The sequence below is a fragment of the Chiloscyllium plagiosum genome, unplaced genomic scaffold, assembly GCF_037043375.1.
Source record: "Chiloscyllium plagiosum isolate Xiang-an unplaced genomic scaffold, Cpla_swu_hap1 HiC_scaffold_47, whole genome shotgun sequence".
Taxonomy (NCBI): Eukaryota; Metazoa; Chordata; class Chondrichthyes; order Orectolobiformes; family Hemiscylliidae; genus Chiloscyllium; species Chiloscyllium plagiosum.
Window position 1 is genome coordinate 23,297,480 of NW_028270185.1, and position 9,339 is coordinate 23,306,818.

A 9,339-nucleotide genomic window follows, 5' to 3' on the forward strand; every position below is an offset into this window, starting at 1 on the left:
AATGGATGAGACTGGTGTCTCTATCAATCAAGCAATCCTCCTTGGGGAAGAGAAGTCACATTGGAAGCATTGGTGTGGAAGGTTCCAGAATCGGGGCAGGCCATTTAGGACGAGGACAAAGAGACATTTCACCCAAAGAGGGGTGAGCCTATGGAATTCTCTGCCGCAGAAAGCAACTTAGGCCAAAACTTTGCATGTTTTCAAGAAGGTACAATTAGGTATAATTGTTAGGGCCAAAGGAATCAAATGTACTGTGTTGGATGATCAGCCATGGTCATATTGAATGATAGAGCAAGCTCGAAGGGCTAGATGTCCTACTCTGGCTCCTATTTCCTATGTTTCTCGAACAGATGTGATGAAAATGGGGAAACTGGGAGAATGAATTGGAGTCCTTATAGGAAGCTGATTGTGAACTATGTTGTCTGTGTCATTGCTCTCCATCAAGCTTCTCCCTATCTCTCTCTCCACTTTTGACTATGACATGGCTCACATCCTGTGCATGTATCAATCATTCTTACATTTCTCCATCTCAGTGCCTGCCTATTTATCGCGGGTCTGGTAGTTTCAGTAGAGAGAGCAGCAGGGTTAATGTTTGAGGTGGTAACCAGTTACTGGAAAATCATTGACCTGAAATATTGGGTTGGACTTCATGAACCACCCACAGGCAAGAAAGCAGGCAGGAGACTCTTGGAAGAATATGATGTTTCACTTTACTTAATGGCCTCAACCATTTAACAGGCCATAGGAGAGATCTGAAAGCAACAGTTGGACCATGTGTTCTGCTGATCAGTGACTCATTTCCTAGTTTCCAATGCCAATTGGAGACTCCTCTGCCAACTTTCCCTCGATATATCCAGTCTCTCCCCTTGCAATGTCTAACAATCCAAAACAGTAAACCCCCAAATCCCACCCGCATCCCACCCTGAAGGGCTTGAGAGTAACCTAGGAGATGTTAGAGGAAATAAAACCAGCTCCATTACCCGGGTACCTATGAAACTGAGTGCCTCCACCCCCCACCCCCCCGCCTCCCCAATGGCTCACCACAAACACCCAATTCCTTTCACAGCTGCCCCTCCTCCCAAACTCCTGATCTGGTCCCACCCCCAGCCCTCAACAACAAACTTTGGGCTGATCTCACACAGGGGAAAGTGAGGGCTGCAGATGCTGGAGATCAGAGCTGAATCTCTGATCTCCAGCATCTGCAATCCTCACTTTCAGCTCTGATCTCCCGCATCTGCAGTCCTCACTTTCCCCTCGAATTTCAGCTCTGATCTCACACACCCAACCATCTCACCCCTACCCCTGTCCCCAACCATCCATTCATTCTTCCACTAACCACACAGCATTTGCCCAATCACCTGGACATCTACCATCCAATAGAAGACACTCAATTGACCTCTCCCATTGATAGCTGACCACCTTCAAAACTTAACCCACCCTATCCCTCAGCTCACCTGGCACTCTGCACCCCTCTCCTACATCCCATCCTGTAACTGCTCACATTCCCACTCCACCTTACACAACTCTCAGTAGCTGGAACTTTTGAAATTCAAATGACTGGAATACAAGAAAGGGATATTCTGAATTCTGTGATTGCTCTGTCCAAGGTTGCTTCCATAGATTACTGGACTGGGCCTCTTGCAATGGATCCTATAAAGAACATTGGCTAATAAATGACCAGTCCTGACTGCCATGAATAATTGCCACCTTGGCTTTCACATTGTGGCAACATTGACGAGGTGAGGGCAAACCTTTCCCTTTGCTTTGTCCTCCTGAATTCAAATTCAGCATTTCTTTAATCCATTTTTTGCATACACCTTCAAATATTTAGCCTTTCTAATGAATATGGATAACATTCCTGTACCGTTAGCCCTGTTTTTCTTTCTTCACCAGGGCTGCCTGACCTGTTATAGGCAAATGGATTGAAAACAAATATAATAATGAAATAAGTATTTCTGCTGGGTTAGATATTGTAGTTAGAGTGGGCCATTTACATAAACATGATTGGAAGGAGATATTGAGAAGTGTGATGGGGACTAGTGATATCGCCGCACAGCTTCACATCAGGACTATTCCATTTTCCCAGTTTCTCCATTTCCAACATGCTTGCTCAGATGAGGAAACCATCTGCAGCAGTGTTTCCAAATATTTTCTTTTTTTCCCCAACTTCCATTCCAATAGGTGGCACAGTGGCACACAGTGCCAGGATCCTGGGTTCAATTCCAGCCTCGGGCGATTGTCTTCGTGGAGTTTGCACATTCTCTCCGTGTCTGCATGGGTTTCTTCTGGGTGCTCCAGTTTCATCCTACAATCCATAGATGCGCAGGTTAGGTGAATTGGCCGTGCTAAATTGCCGATAGTGTTCAGGGATGTGTAGGTTAGGTGCATTAGTCAGGGGTAAAATGTAGGGGAATGGGTCTGAGTGGGTTACTCTTTGCAGGGTTGGTGTGGACTTGTTGGGCCGAAGGGTCTGTTTCCATATTGCAGGGATTATGTGATAAACTGCACCTCAGCTGGCAGAGCCCTCAATTGTGTCTATTTAAATGCCAGCATTGTTACTTTACTGGTCTCCTGGAACCACAATAATGTTCCCATTCTGCTCACCGTCAAGGTAGGTGCTGCTACTGGGCAAATGAGATGGTTGCCTCAGGTGGAAGACTTTGGTGGGGTGAGGGTTGGATGGGAAGAGACCTGTTTTCTAAATAATTCAGCGTCAGCCCCATATTTGGTCATTAGCAGCGTCATCTCACTGCGCCATCCCGAGGATCAGATTAAATGACATGAAGCCAGATTAAATGACATGAAGCTCACAGGCAGAGCAGTCTGTCATGCATTTCCATCCTCTACCATGGATGTCTTAGGCAATATTAAATGGGAGAGGCTGGACCATACATTTTCTCCGGATGAGCTGACTAAGGCACTCGAATCCTTTGAAAAGAATAACCCTTCCAGAAGGGATGGCTTACTGGCCGACTTGTATTTTGCTCTGTGGAATTTGTTTTGGCCAGGGCCTGCTGGAGGTGTATGACAGTATGCTTCTGGCAGGTGCAAATCCATAAGGAAATGTTTCTCGTCTACAAGTGAAAAGGGGGAGAGCAGGGAAATCAGAAATTGGTGACCGATTTCACTGCTGACTGCAGATTATAAAATCCTGATTCAGGTCATCACCAACCAGGTCAGGTCTGCTGTAGGGTCAGAGCTTCACCCTGACCAAACTGGCACAGTACTGGACAGGATGATCTCTGAGACCCTCGGGGATATGATCTCCTATGTGCAGGGATGAGGTAGTGGTGGTGGTTGCTGGTGGTCCTGTCTGCCTCATCAGTCTGGACCAGGAGAGGGCCTTTGACAAGATATTACACACCTCCATGAGAGACGTGCACTCCAAAATAGACTTTGGAGAGGGAATCCGTATTTGGATCTGACTGCTCCACACCAGCATCGTTAGCACAGTCCCAATCAATGGGTGGGAATCCGAAAGTTTTCTGACCAGATCTGGAGTCAGGCAGGGATGCCCTCTCTCCCTTGCCTTGTTTGTGTGTTGTTCAGAGCCCTTTGCTGAGTCCAACAGGAAGCATGTGAGCCTAGGAGGGGTGACTATTCCATGCAGCAGGGGCCTGCAGGTCAAAGCCTCCCTGTACATGGATGATGTCACCATTTTCTGATCAGATCCACTGTCAGTGCACAGACTCCTGAGCCTCTGCTGACCAGTTCGAACCAGCCTCAGGAGCTAAGGTACATCGAGGTAAGAGTGAGGCCATGTTCTTTGGGACCTGGTCTGATCCTTCCTTTCTCCCCTTCAAGGTTAGGATAGGTTACTTGAAGGTGCTGGTAATATGTTTCGGAGGGGTGCATAAAAACTTGGAGGGGGCACATCACTAAGCTGAGGTTCTTGGGAGCTGTACTCCCACTCCATTGCCTGGTCATCAGGTTTGAGGCACTCTCTCTGTTGATGTACGTGGCGCAGGTCTGGCCCATTCCCCGAACCTGTGCCATTGCAGTCACCAGGGCCACCTTCCACTTAGTTTGAGATATAAGGTGGACCGTGTCCGCAGGGACACCAAGTACAAAGCTCTGGTTAAGGCGGGGGGAGGGAGAAAATAATGTACCCAGCACTGCCCCCATCCTGATGGCCGAGGAGAAAGTGAGAACTGCAGATGCTGGAGATTAGAGACAAAATCATGAGGAGCATGGAAAGGGTAAATAGACAAGGATTTTTCCTTAGGGTGGTGGAGTCCGTGGTGGGCAGCACGGTGGCACAGTGGTTAGCACTGCTGCCTCGCAGCGCCAGAGACCCGGGTTCATTTCCCGACTCAGGCGACTGACTGTGTGGAGTTTGCACGTTCTCCCCGTGTCTGCGTGGGTTTCCTCCGGGTGCTCCGGTTTCCTCCCACAGTCCAAAGATGTGCAGGTTAGGTGAATTGGCCATACTAAATTGCCCGTAGTGTTAGGTAAGGGGTAAATGTAGGGGTATGGGTGGGTTTCGCTTCGGTGGGTCGGTGTGGACTTGTTGGGCCGAAGGGCCTGTTTCCACACTGTAATCTAATCTAATCTAATCTAATCTAATCTAATCTAATCTAATCTAATCTAATCTAATGTGGTGCTGAGAAAGCACAGCGAGTTAGGAAACATCTGAGGAGCAGGAGAGTCAACATTCCGAGCAGTATCTCTTCATCAGGTATGAGGGGGAGTGAGGCTAGGGGAAAAATACCTGGGAATGCGATAGGTAGATGAAGGTCGGGATGATAGTGATAGGTCGGAGCAGATAGGTGGGAAGGGATATGGACACGTAGGACAGTTCAAGAGGGCAGTGCCGAGTTGGAAGGTTCGATCAGGAGTAAGGTGGGGGTTGGAGAAATGAGGAAACTGGTGAAATCAACATTGATCCCATGTGGTTGGAGGCCCCCAGGGCAAAAGATGAGGTGTTCTTCCTCCAGGCGTTGGGTGGTGAGAGTTTGGTGGTGGTGGAGGAGGCCAAGGACTTGCATGTCCTTGGCGGAGTGAGAGGGGGTGTTGAAGTGTTCGGCCACATTAGGGTTGATTGGTGCATGTGTACCAGAAATGTTCTCTGAAACGTTCCGCAAGTTGTCATCCTGTCTGCCCAATGTAGAAGAGACCACATCGAGAGCAACGGACACAGTAGATGATATGTGTGGAAGTACAGGTAAGTCTCTGTTGGATGTGGAAGGATCCTTTGGGGCCTTGGACAGAGGTGAGGGGGGAGGTGTGCGTGCAGGTTTTGCAAATCTTGCGGTGGGCAAGGGAAGGTGACAGGAGTGGAAGGTGAGTTCTCCCTGTGTCTGTGAGGGTTTCCTCACACAGTCGAAAGATGTACAAGTTAGGTGAATTAGCCATGCTAAACTGCCCCATAGCATCCCGGGATGTGCAGGCGAAGTGGGTTAGCCAGGGAAATGCGAGGATACAGGAGTAGGATGGTGGGTTTTGGTGAACTTGATGGGCTGAATAGCCTGCTTCCACACTGTAGGGATTCTATGATGATTCACTGGGCCACATGTCCATCAGGAAGAGGTCAGCACGTAGCATCCTCGAGACCCTGTGGGAACAGGAGAGGGTGGATTGTGTCGGGTTGTTCCCTGAGCAGATCGTCAAAGTCTTTCGGTAGAATGCCTCATCACCAGAACTTTGTGCGACATCGCTTGGCTGTCTCTGAGAAAGGCAGCACCTGTGAGATCCTTCAAATATGCCCGGACTCTGTGCACCACCACATGTTGCCTTTGAAATACTGTAGGGCGTTAGAGCATGTCACACATCTCAATTTGATTTGTTTATTTCTTGTCATGTATATTTTGTTACAATATACAGGGAAAAGGATCTCCTTCTGGAATGTATCTGGAGAGCAATGCAGTGGTTTTTCTCAAGGTTCATTCCGAGCAGCTCCAAGATGCACAGCGCTCTGAAAGCTAATGCTTCTAAATAAACCTGTTGGACTATATCCCGGTGTTGTGTGATTTTTAACTTTGTACACCCCAGTCCAACACTGGCATCTCCAAATCAGGGACACCATATGTATGAGTAAAGAAAATACTTCTGATCTGGTCAGGGAGTTGTTTTTAAGGATTAGTGAAAATCTACTGCAAACACCTGATGAAGGAGCGATGTTTCAAAAGCTAGTGTTTCCAAATAAACCTGTTGGATTATAAGCTGGTGTTGTGTGATTTCTAACTTTGTCCACCCCAACACAACACCGGCACCCCCAAGTCATACAAATCTTCTTTCATTACTTCCATAAATAACTGTGACTGGAGGCTAACTAGCTGAGTTTTAATTCACAGCCCTGCTCATTCCTTGGGTGTGTTCATACAGCAGAGAATTTGAGTTCTCAATATAGAAGCAACTATCTATTAATTCACATTGTGTGCAAAGTCAGAAGTTGGCATTTCTCCAGTACAAAGATTACCTGTGCTGAAGGCTCATCTAGCCTAGAAAATACCCTCGTACTGGCCGTGCTCATCATCCACCCCACCAGCCTCTACATTCAATGGATCATGCCTCACCATATATCGGCCACCGCTAGCTGTGTCACCTTCAAAACATCTCTCCTCATCTCCTCCTTGTGTCTTCTTTATTACACAAACGTGCTGTGCTCTTTTATTTGAAGAAATGAAACTATGTGCAACCTGTGGGAGGTTGGTCTGATCTGATCTCTAGGGCTCCACTAACCGTTTGTCCCATTTGAGAATATCCATCACAATCTGATACACAGTAGTTTTAGATTCATCATTTTGTACTGCTGTGCTTGCATGAGAGACTTGCCAGATGTTTTAGAGACTGAGGCCTGAATTTTCACATAGGTAAGCTCTCCAGTCACATGATCATGCCTGAATTCAGAGTCCCACCATTAAAGCCAGCCTTTGCTGCTTTTGTGGGAAGTTGGGAGTGTAGAGGGTGGAATAGGGATGTGTTCTAAACTGTGCAATCATTTTTCCTGATGGAAACCACTCATATAAATCATCAGCAGCCTCTAGTCATGTGATTTGGGAGGAATAGTCTGAATCTTAAAGTGTGCAACTTAAACATGGTAGGGACAGATCTAAAGTTGAGAATTCATTTGGAGAGACAGTGTAACTTTTGAAGTCAAACGGATATGGTCCCAGGACACGTTTGGAAGTGATACATTCCCTTTGGAAGAGGTCAGGTGTCTCTTGGGATTGTTAATGCTGCTAACGAACGTGTTTAAAATTGCACGTCAAAGAATGGTCAAAGCTGTTGAGATGTCAATGAACCATTCAAACTGTCAAACCTCATTGGAAATGTTAACACTGTCTCGGGATTTATCCCTGTTGCAATATTGAAAAAACAATTTTTGCCATTTCACTCAATTGACAGAAGCCCGAGAATTTACATTACTGGATTAGTGCGGCACAAGAGTTATTCTCAATATAGTGAAATTGCAAAGTAGACACTGATCACTTAATTTTATAGAACTTTATTTTATCTCATCTTTCATCATTCCAGAGGTCAGCCCATGATGGATATTAGTCAGTTGACATTCATGGTCGGGCAAATGGTTGAGCCAGTAAATTGGGATAGAGACTACAAAGGAACATGGAAAATAGGCAGATGTGAATAGATTGGAAATTCAGGGGGTGAAAGCAGTCTTCCATGATATAAAGTGAGGTTGGAGAGTGGTCTAAAGTAGCATGACAGAGAAAGTCTTGATTCTGGAAATACAGTTCATCTTTGGTCATGATATAGCAGAGTGATGCTTACTGTAGTTGAAAAGCCAGTGGAAAATCAGACAACTGAGCTGTTACAGAAAGTATGTCCTGGTGTTTTTCCTGACTGTATAGTTACAAAGCCATAGTTTGCAACAGGAGGAGGAATCAAAGAGGAAAGGTAAGGAAGTTAAAGTTCAATTATCAGAAAGTATCTTTGATCAAATGATTGAGACAAAACAAGAACAGGTGGAGGACAAAGATATGTTTAGTTCAGCAAAGCTAGCTGAATTACAACAGAAAGTGAAAAACTAAAGCAGTTGCATCAAAAAGCGTACATTGAAGAAGAATCTGAGTGTATCCCAAAATGTTACTGCATTAAAACTGACATCATGATGATGGAATGGAGACCATCACATATTCAGGCAGGTAAGAAAAGGGCAGAAGATCATCAAGTTGTATTATTGATGGGTTGCAGAAAGGAGGTGTTGTGGGTAGCACATGTATTGCCAGTAGAAGGTCATTTGGGAGTAAGAAAAAATCAAGGCAAAATACAAAAATATCTTTTTTTGGCCTGGAATGCATAGAGATATGGTTGAAGTTTGCTGAATATATCATACACACTGGTGGCGACAGCATTGGCGGTCAGTCGGCCCAGCGTGGACTTGTAGGCGGTTGGCGAATATACCCAGTGTGGACTCATTGGGGCTGGTGGGTAGTCCCAGCGAGAACTCATGACAGTTGGAGAGTGGGCCCAGCGAGAACTCATGACAGTTGGAGAGTAGGTCCAACGTGGATTTGTGTCAGTAGACATCTCTGCAAGATGGAGGCAGAGTAGGTTCAACTCTGTCCACACTTCTTCCTTTTCGTTTTCTTCTTTACTCATTCACTTTTTCTTTTTCTAGTTTTACTAATTTTTTTAGTTTTCTTTCTATTAACTTCTGAGAATGGCAGTTGGCTAGATGTGCAGTGCGAGGCAGTGACTGACGGCCTGACCCGGGACTCTTGGTGAGTTCCCGATGCCTGGTGCGCAGACTGAAGGTGAGATCAAGGATTGGCACATGGACCAAAGGCAACGCTGAGGCCCAGCGCATGTGCTGAAGATGAGGTTCCTAGCACAAAGACCAAAAATGAGGCTGAGGCCCAGCGCACAGACCAAAGTTGAGGCTGAAGCCCAACGCACAGACCGAAGGTGAGGCGGAGGCCCAATGTACAGACCAAACGTGAGGCGGAGGCCCAACGTACAGACCAAACGTGAGGCGGAGGCCCAACGTACAGACCGAACCTGAGGCGGAGGTCCAACATACAGACCAAACGTTAGGCAGAGGCCCATCATACAGACCAAATGTGAGGCGGAGACCCATTGTACAGACCGAATGTGAGCCTGAAGCCCAGCGTGGACTGAAGGTGAAGCTGAGGCCCAGTGCAGACTGAAAGCAAGGCCAAGGCCCAGTACATGGACTAATAGCAAGGCTAAGGCCCAGCGAATGCACCTAAGGTGAGGCCAAAGTCCAGCACATGGACAGAAGGTGAGGCCAAGGCCCAGAAAATGCACCGAAGATCAGGCCCAGCACCAGCGCATGGACCAAAAGTGAGGCCCAGCCCCAGCACATGGACTGAACATGAGACCCAGTCCCAGTGAAAAGACCAAAGATGAGGCTGA